This window comes from Temnothorax longispinosus, chromosome 1 (genome assembly GCF_030848805.1).
Source record: "Temnothorax longispinosus isolate EJ_2023e chromosome 1, Tlon_JGU_v1, whole genome shotgun sequence".
NCBI classification, from domain to species: Eukaryota; Metazoa; Arthropoda; class Insecta; order Hymenoptera; family Formicidae; genus Temnothorax; species Temnothorax longispinosus.
The window spans coordinates 20,155,612-20,172,660 of NC_092358.1; the positions used below are offsets into that span (position 1 = coordinate 20,155,612).

The following is a 17,049-nucleotide window of genomic DNA, read 5'->3' on the forward strand; positions in this document are numbered from 1 at the left end:
AAGGCTCTCGGGAGGGTAGCCGTGGGTGGAAATTTACACAGGGGCGGAAGACTGGGAGAGTGCAATTCCAATCTCGTCTCGACGACGAGGCTCGCCTACTACACGCCGGGTGTCATTTTCATTTCTGCTTACGAGGGCTCAATCGAGGTGCGTTCGTGGTAAGAGTTGACGCGATGCATTCGATGCGCTTGCTCTTTCGATCTGATACGTGCAATCATCGGGTCGATGTGAGACACCCCGCTTTCGACAAAATTGATAACCCGCGAGCGTTTACCATTCGCCCTGCCATCGGATATATGTTTGCGAAGATCCTCCTCTCGCGTAATCCTAATTGTTCCTCTTCCGCGCTGCCTTAATTGGATGTTCTTTTTTCCTATTTGTTGTGAATGCAGAGACAAGCGATTTTTTAAACGTTTCTTATAACATTATTATTTCTGTTTTTCAAATTTTTTTATATACTTTTGTTTACTTACTGTAAAAAGCTTTGAGTTTTCCTTTAAGTTTTGACTGTTGCTTTCATACAATATAGCTTTACTTTCCAAGAGACAAAGGCCTATTTTTTTTTTAATGATATTGTATGCTCAATTTTAAAAATTTAGAAGCGTGAAGTAATAGAGAAATAAAATTGATTTATCAGGTACAGCGGAATAACATAACATATTGATGTTTTATTGAAAATCATATAATTAGAACAATGCATTTAGTTAAGCAATAGTTATATATTAAGAAATATTATTCTCGATTACATTTTTTATTAACGTACACATTAAGAAAGAAGTTTGGGTTGCAATTTTCGAAGACAAAAAAAAATATCTTACGGTATCGCCGATAGGCGAGAATAGGCTATTAATTTTGATGGATGCATCGAATGGTCCGACAAGTATCGATTCTCGTAATACACCTGTGCCGTGATCGAACTCATCGCGCCACGCCGGTAGTTTACACGCTCGCGTCGACTAAGAATGAACGTAACAATTTGCCGAAGGAAGTTTAATGCACATCCTCGATCACCAGCCGTGGACCACCGGTGCGTTTTTCTCGGGAACCAGGAAGGGAAGCAATTTTTCGTAAAAGCAGCAACCCCTTACGCGCATCCTGCACGCAACCGATTCAGATTGATGCAGGTAGTGTGTTCGTTTTTTTTTTGCGCCATATTTCCTGAATTACAAATAACGCCTCAATACGAGAGTCGTAAAGGTGAAATAATTTCATGAAAAAAAAGGCGCAAGACATTTTTAATAATGAAGCAAAAATAAGGGGGATATTATGAATTTAAATATATAATATTTAAATATTCAAAATAATGGCATATCAATTTTCAGTCGAGAAGAGGAAGGAAAGAGAAATTTCTTTCTTAAATTTTAATTTTTCTCAAATTTGATCCATTTTTTAAATGTTAAAAAAAAATACCGAACATAATTTTACTCCGCACGCGCGCGCACGTTAATACTTATGCTTTTATAATATCAGAATGATTAACAAATGCTGATAGTAATTAAGATAGTAAGAAAAATTATAATGCTATCGACATTTATCGTTGTAGTCCGACTTTTTTCGCATTTATTTTAACGTGCCGGTAGTCCTAACGCAAACGTATATATATTCGACCACATTTTGCGCAGCTGCGCCGAAGTGCATGTTATATGTCAAGCTTGATCTCGCATTGGCAGGGAAATTCGCGCAGCGCTAAAATCCAAAATCACGCGAAATCCGCGACGAGGGAGGACTGTCGGATGGCTGTCACAATTTCCGGATTTCAATATTGACGGTTGCGGAGGAGCCGCTCGCGCGCGCCTGCGTTATCCAATGTGCAAACTTTCGCCCTGTATTTTAATTTCGCGACGCTCAATATGCCGTCGCCTCCGACGTTGTCGGCGCCGGCGCTCTCTCCGTCGCGGAGAGAGTTCGCAATAACAGTTTAATCCCCGGTGATGAGAGTCCCATAGAGTCCCCCCATCGCCCTCCTCTTCCCTCTTACCCCTTTCAGGAAAGTGCACTTCAATCAAGCCACGTGTTTGATTTGGCGCCACCCAAGACGCACCGATAATAATCGATAAATCCCCTGTTGTCTAGTCCGCGCACTCGCAGCGGATTCTGTCATGTGGTTTCCGCTCGCACGGAGATACTCTTCACCGGGAAATAATATATCCATCGACAATACTTAGATAACATTTCGCAAGATTGCATAGAAATAAGTTAGTATTTATTTACCGTGTTCTGTTACTTCACCTTTGACAGCTTTAGATGCCACGAATTAAATTTTGAGCTGTCGTTAATCTTTGTTGCGTATTATTGAAAGAAAGTATACTGCAATAGAGAAAACTATATATTGGGCGATTTAATTTCACTTTCTTTGTGGTTGATTTTATATCCGCAAAACGCATATTATTTCTATTTTACTTCTAAATCTTTACAATGTTGCAGTGCAAGAGCTTTTCCGCGTCTTATATCTCGTATTCTGTATGTAAAATGCAGCGCGCTGTATGATCAGAGAATACAGGGGATCAGAGGATCCAGAATCGCGAAGAAGCGTCAGGAAGTGAAAGGAAACCGGTGAGACAAGGAAGGCGAAAGGGCGCACGGGGGTTATATCATGATATAGGGCGGAATGCGAGGAGGGGTGATGGAGGAGGGGCACTGGCACGTATGATTATACATCATCATGTACGATTATGGTCGCTCGCCTGTGCGAGACCGGCGCATTACGAGCTTATCGCAGGCGTGTACGATAATCGTTAAATTGAGATAGAGCATGCAGACGGGTCCATGATGATACGGTCGAATTTTGATAGATATATAAAGCGCCAGTTATCATCCACATCTCCGTTCGATACGTTAAACAATTCAGAAGTGTCTCATACTCTTGAAACTGTGAAAGTTTTTTTAATATATTTACAAAAATTATTATTAAATCTCTTATATTAAGTGTAATTTTTAAGATTTTTCTGCAATATATAATCTACATCATTGCAAGAAATTTAGTTTAAATTAAAAAAAATTAGAAGATAGAAGTACCTATGTAGAAACATATTTAGCACCAAAGATATGAAAATATATAACAATAAGTTTTGCTTTGAGAACGCTTTAGGAACATATATACTTTAATACATATGGATCTGTCTTATCTTTTAATAATTTAAAGGTAATTATGAAATCGCTTAATTAAAAAATGTTGAAAAATTTATATGATAAGAATATAAAAGTTAAAACCGGAAATAGAGAGAGAGAAAGATATGACGCGTAATTAAATAAGAAACTTCTATCGTGTCCATATTTGACATTATATGACATTTTTGTGGCAACTTGCATTTTTCAGTTTATACAGATCATATATAAGCTCATTTTAATTTCTAATAGAATTTCTAATAGAGGATCTAATCGATGAGAAGCTGGAGGTAGAGATAGATAGATCGACGTGGTCTCGGCAAACGGGGAAGAATAGACCGCGAAAGGGGTTGGAATCCTAATTAACAGCATTGATCCGCGTTCATTTGCATGCGTAAACAGAGGGATCGGTAGGCGCACTCCAGATTCTTGGTAAATCCAAGAGTGACTCTAACGCATAGGATAACCCTTCCCAGTCCCGTCACTTTCCGCAGAATGAAGCAGAATACAGAAACGATGTGATTCTGAACATTACAATGTGCACAAAGGCAAAGATAATGCATCGATCGACGTAATCTTTTAAAGAGAAATTAGTTTATTATAATTAGAAATTAGATATCTCATACTATATTATTATCAAGTAGTTAATGTAAAAAATTAGAGTCAGAAAGAAAAGCAGGAGAGAAAAAAAAAGAAATATTTTTGCTATATAATATTAAAATATTAATTTAACAAGAACATTTTAAATTAATACAATGTTGCACGCGGAAATTGTTTATTACGGGAGCAACAATAGAGTATCGTCGGTGGAGGAGATTCGGTGATCTCGTCTCCTCTGTATCTTCATATCCCGTGGAGCGTGCGCTCAAACAAAGACATTATACTCTGCGCGCCGTGATTACTGTCATTAGCTCGTGGACATCCTGTTGTATCTCTCCCGATATAATTTCCACGACACCCTCGAACGACTGCCGTGGCGACTGGAGTATTGTATACTGGAGTATAATATTCACCTGTAGAAAGGCCCCATGTTCTGAAACGCTATAAAACCCTACGATCGAAACGCAAATTCACGTGAATTTATTTGCGCGAAATTGTGACATTGTGGTTCAAACTGAAATAGAAATTGCAATATCGGAAGAAGCAGTAATTAAGTAATTAGAAAGATAACGTATACTCGCCGAATATCACGAAACTGACAGTGGCTCGTGAAAATATTTGAAGAGTATCATTCAACTAAAATTCACAGTTAATAGTTATACCGATGCTTGAATACTTTCGCGGATCACCGTACTCTCTAAAAATGTTCTTCAAATATTTTTTCAAAAGTCATTTGAGTGCTTTTTATGTATAAAACTTTTTTTTCAATCAACTGCGAGGTCTGTGTGTTTTTATAAAGTTTTAATTAACGTTAGGGATAACATTTTTATATAAACCGTGATGTTTTCGGTACTGTGTTTGCAAGCTTGAATAATTCTCCCCAAAGATCTTTTAAATATTCGCTTAGAGCTCTCGATAAACGTTTGGCGAGCCTGTCTGCAAATTACAGGCGCGTTACTTTTGCGTCCGTTTAAACGGAACTAACGAGAGCCATCTCTTGCGAAAAAAACGAATTTTACGGAGTCGCCGATGGCAGGTTTATCAACGAATACGAGAAACTCCTGATCTTCGTTATGAATTTTTTGTCGACATGCGCGCGGAAAATTTGATGGGTCGACAGCCAAAGTAACCGGGCCGAGAGAGAGCGCTGTGAAATCGAAGTATGGCTTCGATATCCGCGCCGATGAATCGCCCGCAATTGATATGAGCGCTTGGACCGAGAGCTTTCCTCTTTAGACATCGAGATCAAACGTTTTAACCAGTCGGTAAACACGTGCGAATTTGCTTGCGCGACTGAAATAGTGATATCGTTAATTGATCGTTCGTTTCAGCTTCCGATAAAAATGCGATATAACGAAAAGCACGTAGACTATCATCATTTTTCACGGAAGTTCTCCAAATCTTCTTTTATTTGATAATCCTGTATATCGTAATTATTTATTTGATCCTACGCGTAATGTTCGTAAAAGATTTTGAAATTTTTTAACGTGATATCATTTACAGTATTTTATATTAATATCTCCACCTAGTTTCTTATATCTGTCGAGAGCAGAAAAACATCATGACTATTCTACGTAATCATTTTGCCTCCCGATGGGGCTTGCGGAATTACAATCGTGTCGTTACCGGTGCGGAATCACCGGTGAAATTAATGGCTGCGCTGTATCGCCGAGGAAAGAATCCGGCTATTGTGCGACTCGCGGCTAGATGCGTTTCAATGCCAATGAAAATCATTGCCGGATAGATAATTAAAAGGTATATGAACTTCATGGTTATGTAGATCACCCCGAAAGTGATGGGCAATGTTGAATTATGTTTTGTTTGGAGTTTGTCATCGCGACGATTGTGGACGGTATATTTCAGAGATTAATTGCTTAGTCCTTCGCGAACGTTATGATACAATGAGATCATATTTATAGCTGAGAATATGTTTACGTCATTCTGCATTAAAATTTTCAGTGACATCATATTAAGTAATAAAACTTTTTTATTTGAATTTGATACTTTCAAACCAATATACATGTTTTTATGTTATTTTTCTAACAGTAGTATCATTCTTAAAAAGATAACTATAATATATTAAAACGAAATTTTGTTGCACTGAAGATTTTATCATATTTGTCTCAGTCTCGGTTTTAATTAGCAAATAGAAATAGATGGCTTATTTTTGCGATTCGGGTCACGTTTTTTATAGGCAGACCTCGAGGAGAATTTTCGATTAACGTATGCAGTCGCCCCTTATTTTCGTTCTGAAATCCTCGAAATCCAATTGCGACGACGCATGGTCGATTTTGGTACGTCTCGAGTCATTCGAACTTAGCATATCAAAGCCCTTATCGAGGCGAGTCAAGGGCAGCCGCCATCTCCAGATGGTCGAGTTGTCGATATCCCTCTGGAAATGTCCCGGGAAAATGCGAAATTCAGAAAATACGCGTATACAATACATTCGCTTCCTCGGTCAAACGTGACGTAAATATTCGCCGACAACTGCTCGCGAAAATCAGAGCTCGTGTAGAATGCATCGAGTTAAAGCGGAAAATTTAAATCACGTGATAGATAAAATCAATGTTAAAAAATTGCAAGGAAATCTCGCCCAAGAAAATTTCCTCTCATTGAGATTCGGTTAATGTTGAACAAAACAGTTTACAAAATGCCAAATAAAGCACTAAAACTGATGAGAGATTTAAAATATATTTATATAAATATAACAAAAATGAGCAAACATTAATAAGGCATATTTTTTAAATGTTTTCACTAATTAATCTACTTGGCATCGATTAATGTTCATTAACACAGTTAATAATTTAGCTTTATGAAATTGCTATAAAAATTCTTTCTGTCAATCTATAAACACAGAATTTGCATTCTGAGATGAAATTTAATTAAAGTATACATATACATTCACATATTCTATTGTTAATTCCTTTTTTCGCTATAACTTTATTCAGTGCGATCCTCGTGTAATAGTTATCCCTTTTGGCAGGACGGATTTTGATAGCTTTCTGTGTGACCATCCGAAAACCGCTTCTTGCTTCTGGTACGCTTTTTCCGGGTCATCTCCGATTACGCTCCTGCTGTGGTAACCTCGTATCTCGTTTCGAACCCATATCGCGAGATCGAGCGATCGCCAGCTCCCATTTTTCTACTTCTCCAGGTATAATGGGAGAACACAGAGCGGCGGTCTCTCTATGAGCTTGAAAATAATAGAAGCGCTTCCGCGCGGCTCTCTCTCACTCTCTCGTCGAGTATTCTTTGAGGACTTCTGACGGGTCGTGAGTGTTCGCGTTATGGTTTATGATGAATATGTCGTATCGTGTTACTCGATTAATGCTTTCTTCACCGTTCTTTCTGCTCGTCGAGAATAATTCCCTTCCTCTATTCTTCAAAATAGATCTCTCCATTTACGGTACTTTCGTGCTCCCTGCGCTCTGCTTTTATTTCGTCTTGCCAGAGACGAGTTTAAATTCTAAAGCATGAGCTCTAATTACTTTATTGTTAATCTATCTAACGTTGTGAAAAAAAATGTAAAAAAAAACATGATAGTGCTCTTTAGCTATACGATTTAAAGTTATGATTTAATTTGCGATTGATTTTTTTAGCTTGACCGAGGAAAAAAGATTAAATAAATATATTAAATCTCAAAATCTAATTTAACAATAATGCAAATTTTGCACGCATAAAATCTACATTGACATAGGTAGTCTTCAACTGATGCTAAAAACAATAGACACTAAGAAACATTATTAAATTAAACGTAACCAAACAAATTATGTTTTTATAAATATCCATTTTCTTAAACGTAGTTCTTGTGTATTTACAAACTAGGATTTAATTTGTATATATAAGCAATGCAAATGATCTTGCGATCTCTATCGCGGGACTTTCTTAGAACTGTTGGAACAAAGTTACAAGTAAATCACGTTCCATTAAATACAGCTATCTCAAATCGTTCCGGGTCATAAATCGGCAATCCCTTGAAATCCTCAAATTTAGCTCCGGCAAGCAAGCCTTGCTTGCTCGAAGGAAAACTGGAAATGATAAGCTAAGTGTCATAACAATGGCTGCGCACAATGCATCGTATCCCTCGGGACAAATATAAAGGAAAGACGATGTTTTTTTCTTTTACGCTACACTTAGATCTGTAACTTGCTCTCTGTGCAAACGGCAGATTAAATCAATACAGCCCTCTTTACGCACTGCTCACGCTTTTCGACCTTTACCGGCGATAAACTAAATATAAACATAAGAAAAATGGCTGTCAACGGCGACGTGTACAACACGTCGTGGAACACGCATGGACGAAAAGACGCTCATGTAACGTATACTGGCGTCATAAGTCCACCGTCTTGCACCATTGCACAGTAAAAGTCCGTGCCGCTTTTATCGTAACTTGTAAAATAGCTCTTGCTCGAGGGCGACTCGCACAATAGTATCGTCATCGCTGCAATAATCGTCACAAATAACAGTCACATAAAATTCTTCCCTAAACATGACGCTCCTATGTCGCATCCTGTCGTACCCTGTCATATCGGATAACAGCTCTCTCGATCGAAAAATTACCTTAAGATTTAACTATAAATTGCTGCAATACATTCTGCTAGTATTATCTAACTATAATCCAATATATAGAATCATTTTTTAATTAATTATTAAATTGTTATAGATTTAATTGAAAATATATTATTACGCGATGTTTTAAGATAAGATAAATATAATTTATAATTATAATATTCTGCGTGTGAGTTTCCAATGCCAGCAGATATAAACATTTATTACAAATTTCTAGCCAAACTGCTTGAGACAATTCGTTCTCGAGATCGTTCCTCAAACATCCAGGGTCGCTGCGCGGCGCGGCGCAACGCTTCCGATTTCCGAGCTAATCAGTCGGGATTCTTAGATTCGGATGCCGTATGCCGACGGCGTAGTCGGCGCAACGTGGCGAGGGAATAGTAATTTCCTAGATTTAATTAACCAATTAGCACATGTCGTCGTCGGGCTCGACGTCGCGCTTAACCGAGTCACGTAAACAAGCAACGCTACGTCTCGGATCTCGGGGACGATTCCAATCGCGGCAAACGATGTTACGCAATACGTCGGATCGAGTGGTTAACGCGAATATTTAGCCGACTGCGAACAATCGCGGGCCGAATACGCAATGTCCCGAAATCGTCGAAATGCGTACTTCAATGACAGACGCATGCGGCATGCGGTACATTCTAAAATGGTACACCGTATAATGGGATGAAAGATACCTACTGATAATGCTTTATTAAATTAGATTGCAATACACAAACATAAATTTATCAAGCATTAAATTCAAGCATTTTAGTAGCATCCGAATTAGGCGAATATTTACTCTCCATTTAATTCCACAATTAGTGAACAATGTATGTGTACTGGTTCAGTACGTAAACAAAAGTGAAAATACAAATATCGTAATTATAATTATGGCAATGTGTAGGATAAGGTGAGGATTACGCGACCCGCCCACCACTCATCCGTCTTCCATAAACAAAAACAACAGTTTGCATCTTGCTTCCATCATCCTCGATGTTCACTCTCTGAAGATCTAATCCGTAATAGTTGCGAGCGAATTTTGTGCAGTGTATCGACGAGTGATACGCAATTAAAAATGCAAAATGCAGCTCCGGTTAATACGCTGTCGTGTATTGATCATTATTGTCATTTGATGTTTAAAACATGATTACATTTATCTAGTCATTTATCCTATTATTATCGAATTGTCCCATATTTGTGATTTTTTAAATATATTTTTTTTCTATATCAATCGAGAACACAGCTTTTATTGATGTTTAACAGAAAGAGATTTTTTGAATAATAACATTCGATTCTGAATTCTTCAGTAATTCGCGCAAAACTGGTAACAATTTTGCGAAAATGTTCAATCCCCAATATCAAAGCAAATCTCTTTTTTTTTTGCAATACTAATATCACGTTTTTCATTTCCTGCAATAAAGCCCGCACTTAAAGGTCATAAATTTAATTTTCCGAATGCGTGGCACGCGCGAACGTGTAGCGACGTTACGTGCACGATACACACGTGCGATTGTGATTGTGATTCAGCGAGACTATGCGTCCGGGCGACTATTGGATTTCCATTATTAAGGTTTCCATCGAAACGCGCCTCTTTCCGCCCGAACCGTAAGCGATATCGTCGTAGCTTTCGGCTTAAAGATCAACGTTTCATATTTGCATGCGCATTCTAAAAGGCTCGGCAATATCTATGTCACCACAATGAATCACAATGTTGAAACAAAGAAGTAAACAGGAACAACTAATTTATGTGTATAAACCATAATTTTATAATAATTTTTTAAATACAGTAGATAATTTATTTCAAAATTGAGGAATATGTACATTATACGTTCGCAGATGCAGACTGTGAATCGGCTTTACACCTAGGCTTATAAAGAGCGAGCGCGATTTCTTTTCATTTACGCCGCGCGCCGGCTGCATGCTGGTCGAAATTGTCGTCCGTGCGATTTATTAAAAGCTGGGGTAGCTGCCACTGTATTAATCCACCATTCTCATAGTCCTCGAAATATCCGCTATTACGACCCTTTGAGGCCGTCGGGCGAGTACTCGCAATAAATCGCGCGTTTCACGGACGGCCGTGAATGAGCCGGATAAATTATTCCCCGCCGACTTTTCGCTTCCGGTATTTACGAGATTCCGCTTCCCCGCTAGCTGTTTGCTCGCTCGTTCTACGCTTTTCCGTTCTACGTATTTTCGTGTGCCGCCTAATTAAATGTGTTTCCGTACATTCCCTTTGAGGGTTCGTGCAATGCATTCCATCATCACGGGAAAGTGAAGCGGCCTTTGATGGAATCAGATTGGCTGATTTTGAGTCGGACTGCAATCATTGCTGGATGATAGACGCAATATAACGATCATTCTACAGAAACCGCAATATGAAATAGAAGATTTTATCAGTATTATTTTTCCAGCAAAAGAGCAAAAATACTTTAGTAATTATATTTAACTCCAATTAAAATCTTAAATTTATTAAAACCATTGAATCATCTTTTTACTTAAATAAAATTATAGATACTTATATAACTATTATTCTGCTTAAGAGCACTTATATATCGAGTCAGAAGTTCATCGATTTATCGGTTTTATGCTCTTTAACAAGAATTTTATGAAATTAGTGACAAATTGATGAAGAAATGCAAATGCGGCCGGATACAAATCACCGTTTACTTATTCAAGAGAGATGCGCATTAACAATAAATACGATAAGCTTTTTTCCATAGAAATCAGGACGATGCTGGTAACCCCGTGTAAATCCCCAGGTAAATCCGAATGTATTAGGGAACTGCGGCGGGGGCAGAGTGTGGAACGGCGCGCGGAATAAAAAAGATGGTTTGAAGGAAAGCGGGCTGCTCAAAGCGGAATTCCATTTGGCTGTTACATACCTTCGCGAAATCCTCCCGCAGTCTCGAGGCGCGACACGCAGTGTTACGAGGCCGATAAATAATGTATCAGCCCGGGCCGCGAAACTTCGGGCGTGCGATGAATCAGCGCGCGCGTGTGTACACGCGGAAATGGCGCGGCGCGGAGTAACTTGTTGCGATGTAAATCAGACCGGATGAATCGAGACGGAAAACAGAAACTCGCGTCGTCTTGCCCGCAATTTCGCGATATTGCGAGAGAAGGGCGCGGCGCGCCGAAGCGGGATTCCACCGGGAGATCGTCCTGGAACTCGCTTAACCGTTCCTGCATGTGAATTTTAAGGTGGAGACTCTTAAGAAGCGGTTAACGACACGATTGCTACACTATTGTCGGTAGTACGGAGCAAAACGAAAAAATCGCCAATAGATAGAAGATAAGGGTAGGTAAGTGGATTAACATTTTTATCTAAATTTTGCGCACGAATGAGATTATAATTTTACACGTTATATGAAATTATGTATTAAAGAAAAATGGATCAAAACTTATCGAGGAATGCATTTCCGTCATTTTTCTTGAGTAAAAAACACAATTTTTCTGTGATTACGATAATAAACCTGAATTGATGCTTATACAGTTGTTTCGAAAAAATAACTGATACCTTTTATGACCTAGCGCATATGTGTGAGATTGCGCCGACTGTTCCGCAATATTGTATAAATTACGATCGTTAGATAGGAAAACGGCGGGGCCCTTGAGCCTGGCGCGCTAATACCTTTTAATTCGCCATTACATCGACTATTTATTGCCTTATTATCCTATTCCTCAATAATTCTCGACGATCGCGTAATGACGAGCCAGTTTCGCCCGAGGTATGGCTATGGTTAACGAAGATCGTTAAGCTTCAACCATGTGGCTCTTTAAAAATTATGCCCTGTAATGATTGAGTTTGATAAAAATATATAGACATGTGAGACGCATATATGCGATGTAGACATATTTATTTTAAAAAGGTGTGGGGGACAAAGCCCCCACATAACACAAAATTAAAATAATAATAAAATTTCAAAAAAATATATAAATAATTTTCGAATAAGGTACAAACCGTTTGACCAATCACAATGAAATGTGAGGAGAATACTCTACTGTGATTGGTCAATTTCTTACGGCTTAGAGCTTAAATACCCTTTAAAGCAAGGTTGTAGACCCAGCACTATATGACAACGCGCTGAACCGGCTGAACGCACTATCTGCACTAAGCGCAGAACGCACACGTACATACAACCGGCCATACGCTGACTCCATCGGACTTCACCCTGAGAAGGAAAATTGTCACTCATGTTTTGTTTATCTTTAATTAATTATAGTTGAAATATCACAATGTTGCATGTCACATCTCAAGTAAGTAACTGGGGAGCACAAATGGGTTCCCTTTCGGTGTAGATGAGTGCACCATTTCTATGTTTGCAATTGGCTGGAAAGTAGAAATAATGTCCTCATCTACACCGAAAAAGGAACTCATTTTTGCTCCTCACGTAGGCATCAAATGCTTCGTTGTATAATGTATATATGTAATAATACGATAAATTTTTTACTGTGACATAATTTATGGAATTACGTTATATAAATTTTCTCGAAAACTAACATTTTAAAATATCTAAAAAACATGACATTATTTATAATCGTCAATAAATGAAGGTAGGAATGATTGAAGGTATAAATTATTGTATATAGTTGAATTTATAGGCATCTGTTAAGTTTTTATTATTGATACTTATTGTTAGTTGAGAATAAATCTTATATCACGATTGAAATCGTTTTGGATTCAAATTCTCATGATGGCTCAAGCGATATAATAAAGCGCTCGCGCATGGAAAGATTCATTGAATTAATAAATTTAGCCTTTTGATGAATTGTCCTCGTGAGAAGAAGCGTTTGCGTCTAATATGCCAATGGAACATAGGGTACACGTACATGGAATGCCATACAAAAAATGGCCATCGATATTCCCTTCACTTTGCCTCAATCCTGATTGGTCAAGTTAGCGGTCCAGGGGATCGATCATGTATCTTTTCCCCTAGCGCGAAAACGTGAAAAGTGAAAAGTTTCACACCATTGAAGTTAATGGCGAAAATTTTCACTTTTTACCTTTCTGTCCTAGGGATAAAGTTACATGATCGTTACTCTGAAAGAAACTCATACTGCTCGCAGTCTAGTATCTGTGGTGCTCACCGACTACGTGTTCCCACATGTTCTCTCTTTCTTGATTTTTCATTTTATACGGATAAATTAAATCTGCTTCGCATAAACAGTATAAAAATCGATTAGCTTTTCCGATTAATCTTTAATTTAGCTTTCGTCAAATTTCCGTCAATTTCCTTTATTCGCTGTATTCGCTGTATTCATATATGTTTGACTTAATCGCTATTATGAATATTGATATGTAAGATAGAAAATATATTATAAATAACATAAAAAATATACATTTTTGAAAATATTAGTCACTTAGAAAACGTAAGTACAGCGAACATGAGCAATTTTTTTCGTTTCTTCTTTGCTACTTACGTAGTAAAAAAAAACAGATCACGTGCTCACGATATCTCAGATTTAGAAAAAAATATTCCCATATTTTATTTAAAAAACTTTAAGAAACAATTTTTTCTTTAAAATATTTAATTATTTAATAATAATATACATGTTTTTACAAATTAGTTCATATTTTCAAACACATTGTTATCTAACCTCAATTTCTTTTTTCACGAGATAGACTGCAGTGCTATACTTGCTAGGGCACGTGGCATACTCCCACAGACAGTGCGCATATGCATGCACTAGTGGCTCAGTTTCTTCCACAGACTTCTATATATCACTAGATTGCTAGATCACTATATTGCTATATCACTAGATTTCGCAGCCATTTTTGCTTCCGAGAATAAGGAATGTCATTGAATATTTTTTATCATGCGTGAAACGGAAAATACCCTTAGTGTACCATGCAGTGATCTGAGTGTTTTACGTGATTGGCCGTGACTGAAATCAGTAGTAATATATTGTTACGCGTGATTTGTATATGTGTGAGTATAAAAAATATTCAATGACATTCTTCATTCTCGGAAGCAAAAATGGCTGCGAAATGAGCAATCTAGTGATGTATAGAAGTCTGTGGAAGAAACTGAGCCACTAGTGCATGCATATGCGCACTGTCTGTGTGAGTATGCCACGTGCCCTAGCAATAAGTATAGCAATGCACCAGCAATCTATCTCGTGAAAAAAGAAATTGAGGTTAGATTATAATATGTGTTAGTGTTTGAAAAAATATTTTTTTCCGTGTATTACACATAACTTTTCCAACATAAGTAAACTGCGCGCCGACTAGATTTGTCAGACTTATAACACAGTTCCCATTGGAGCAAAATCTCTTCTCTCCCCGCAATTAAATCGATTCGATTTAATCATTAAATAAAGAAATTATTGCGAAAAATATTACCTCAGCAAGGATTCGAACCTGGAACCTCCCAGATTCCGTGAAGGGTGTCGCGTACCAATTTGACCACTGAAGCATGTGGTAATATTTATCACAATAACCGGTTAACAATAAATTGAACGTCTTTTTCAGGCGATGTAAATAAACAATAATTATAATTAGAAATCGAAATTATCTTTACTTATCCTTCTCAATAGAAATAAAAATATACAAAATTGATTCACTAATCTCAAGAAGAATTATTGAAAATTGTTAATTACAGTTATTTGATAAAATTAATTTTGATTGCACTAGACGCGTTAATTACCGTTCGGCTAAATAGAGTTTGTATGCTGTATTTTAATAAACAGACAAAAGTTTGCTACTTTTGAATATCAATACTGATAATGCAAAAGCAAGCAAGCAAGCAAATTTATACTATGTAATGTTTAAAGATTATATATATTATATAATTATAATAGATATAATTAATTATATAATTATAATAAATGTAAAGTATGTATTATGATGCAGCATTTTAGCGTTTTTATGCCAAAAAAGGGCAAGGATTATAACCTTCATATCTTTTATCTGCTTTCAGAGAAAGAATATGACATTCCATTATCCATTTGAGAGTGAGAGTTTGAGTCAGTATCCCTACATCGGCAGGGTCTCAACAGGAGAGGAAAATTCTGTTGACTTTATCTATCAATTTGTGAAGCATTGTAGAAATATTATTAATAATATCGACACACAGAATACTTTACATTACATGTATGGGGCACCTACCAAATTTCCAAAATATGGAGATTTTTCAGAAACATTCATTATGGTATGCGTATATTTCGCGGGATTATCTGTTATTGTCCTGTTGAAGTAATCACATTTTAACATTATGCTACAACATTTTGTAGTATTTTTGACACATTTTGACATTTCAATATTTTAATACAGAGAACTTATGATTTCGATATCTCATTGTCATGGCATGCAAGCGTTGAACTTACGGGTCCATGGTCTAATAAAAGACATATCAACGACATCAATCATATTGGTATGTAATATTTTAATTGACAAATAAAATATTATTAAAGAAGAAACGTTTCTATTAGGAAGAAATTATAATTATACTTTCTATTTTATAGAAATCGTGTATCATGAAGCTGTATATCCAATCAGAGTCTCTATATACGAAGTATATAATCCTGGAAACATAATTAAAATTTGGGCTCAAGATTCTTTAAATGATCGGTGGATTTTATTGTGGGATGGATCGCCTCAGATTGTGCCTCCGATATCAAGACTATTTTCCCCACCCTTACAGCTGTGCAACTTTAAAACCAACATACTCAAACTAGAATTTAAGCACAGTATATTAGACTACACAAAGTTAGACGCTGTGATGCTTATCGGAACGTCAGAATTGATCCTTCCCAGAAATCCTGAAGAGAGTTTAACTGATGTATTAAAAGGACTTAACTGCATGTATTCTCACCATGAGGATGTCCATAATCTAACACCAAATTACGAAAATGCACATTTGGATATTGACCATCTTCAAAACAATTTTCCTGAACACTGTATTATTTGTAAATGGTATTATATTTGTCAACTTTAAGTAGGTAGCAAAACGTGAGTGTGCATATCATTGCTGAAAACAGTTTATGTATTGTTGCCAAAAACATTGCGTAAACATGAATAAAATCGTAGCTCTATAGAATTCATATTTATGGTGTTTTGCAGTAAAAATGTGTTGTTTCCATCAATAATATTTAAACTATATAGCCAATGGAGCTTCTGGACGTAAACTGTTGCTATCAAAATAAATAATGAATAAACCATTACTTGAAACAAATTCAATACTGTTGCTAAGCATTTACAGACGCAGCTTTACATGTTGTTTGCACAAACACTCGTCACGAATTTACGCACATATTTCGTAAATACAACTGACGTTTTGCTATCTGGAAATATTTAATCTTTCTTTATTCTGTTAGTAATAAAAATAAATTTGTTTTGACATTATTTGCAGCGATATAGAAAAAAGTTTTCACAAGAATAATTTTGAGCACAAAAAGGCATCTCTACCTGATTATGTAAATCGTATGGATGAATCCATGGAATCCATGGAATCCATGGAACCTTGCAGAAAGCTTTCAGAAAGGTTTCAAGCTTTCTGCAACAATCTGTGCTGTATGGGAGGCAGCAAAGAGGGGGATAGCAAAGAGCTACCATTTGACAGTTTTTCTGTGCTTTCTGTAAAGTATTCTAAAAAGTCTACTTCTCATAATAATATTTATTTCAATGTTATCTCATGTACTAAAGTTTTGTGTTCTATCTTTGCAGGATGAAGTAATTCTAAGAATATTAAAGCACTTAGACTTGAAGACGTTATGCCTCATGAACCAAGTAAATAAGCGCTTCAATGATTTAACACGGGACCCTCTACTATATACACGTTTGAACAT

The 17,049-nt window shown here is 36.9% G+C and overlaps 1 long non-coding RNA gene across 2 annotated transcripts; it reads left to right on the forward strand.

Annotated features, from left to right (window-relative positions):
* The first annotated feature begins 13,349 nt into the window (after positions 1-13,349).
* On the forward strand, positions 13,350-16,171 carry LOC139817674 (uncharacterized). 2 transcript variants are annotated; one of them, XR_011733291.1, is made up of 4 exons: positions 13,350-13,429; positions 15,183-15,413; positions 15,536-15,635; positions 15,727-16,171. It is a non-coding gene; the product is annotated as an uncharacterized lncRNA (long non-coding RNA). The 2 variants fall into 2 exon arrangements; XR_011733290.1 differs by lacking the exon at positions 13,350-13,429 and adding an exon at positions 14,184-14,400.
* Positions 16,172-17,049: the final 878 nt, after the last annotated feature.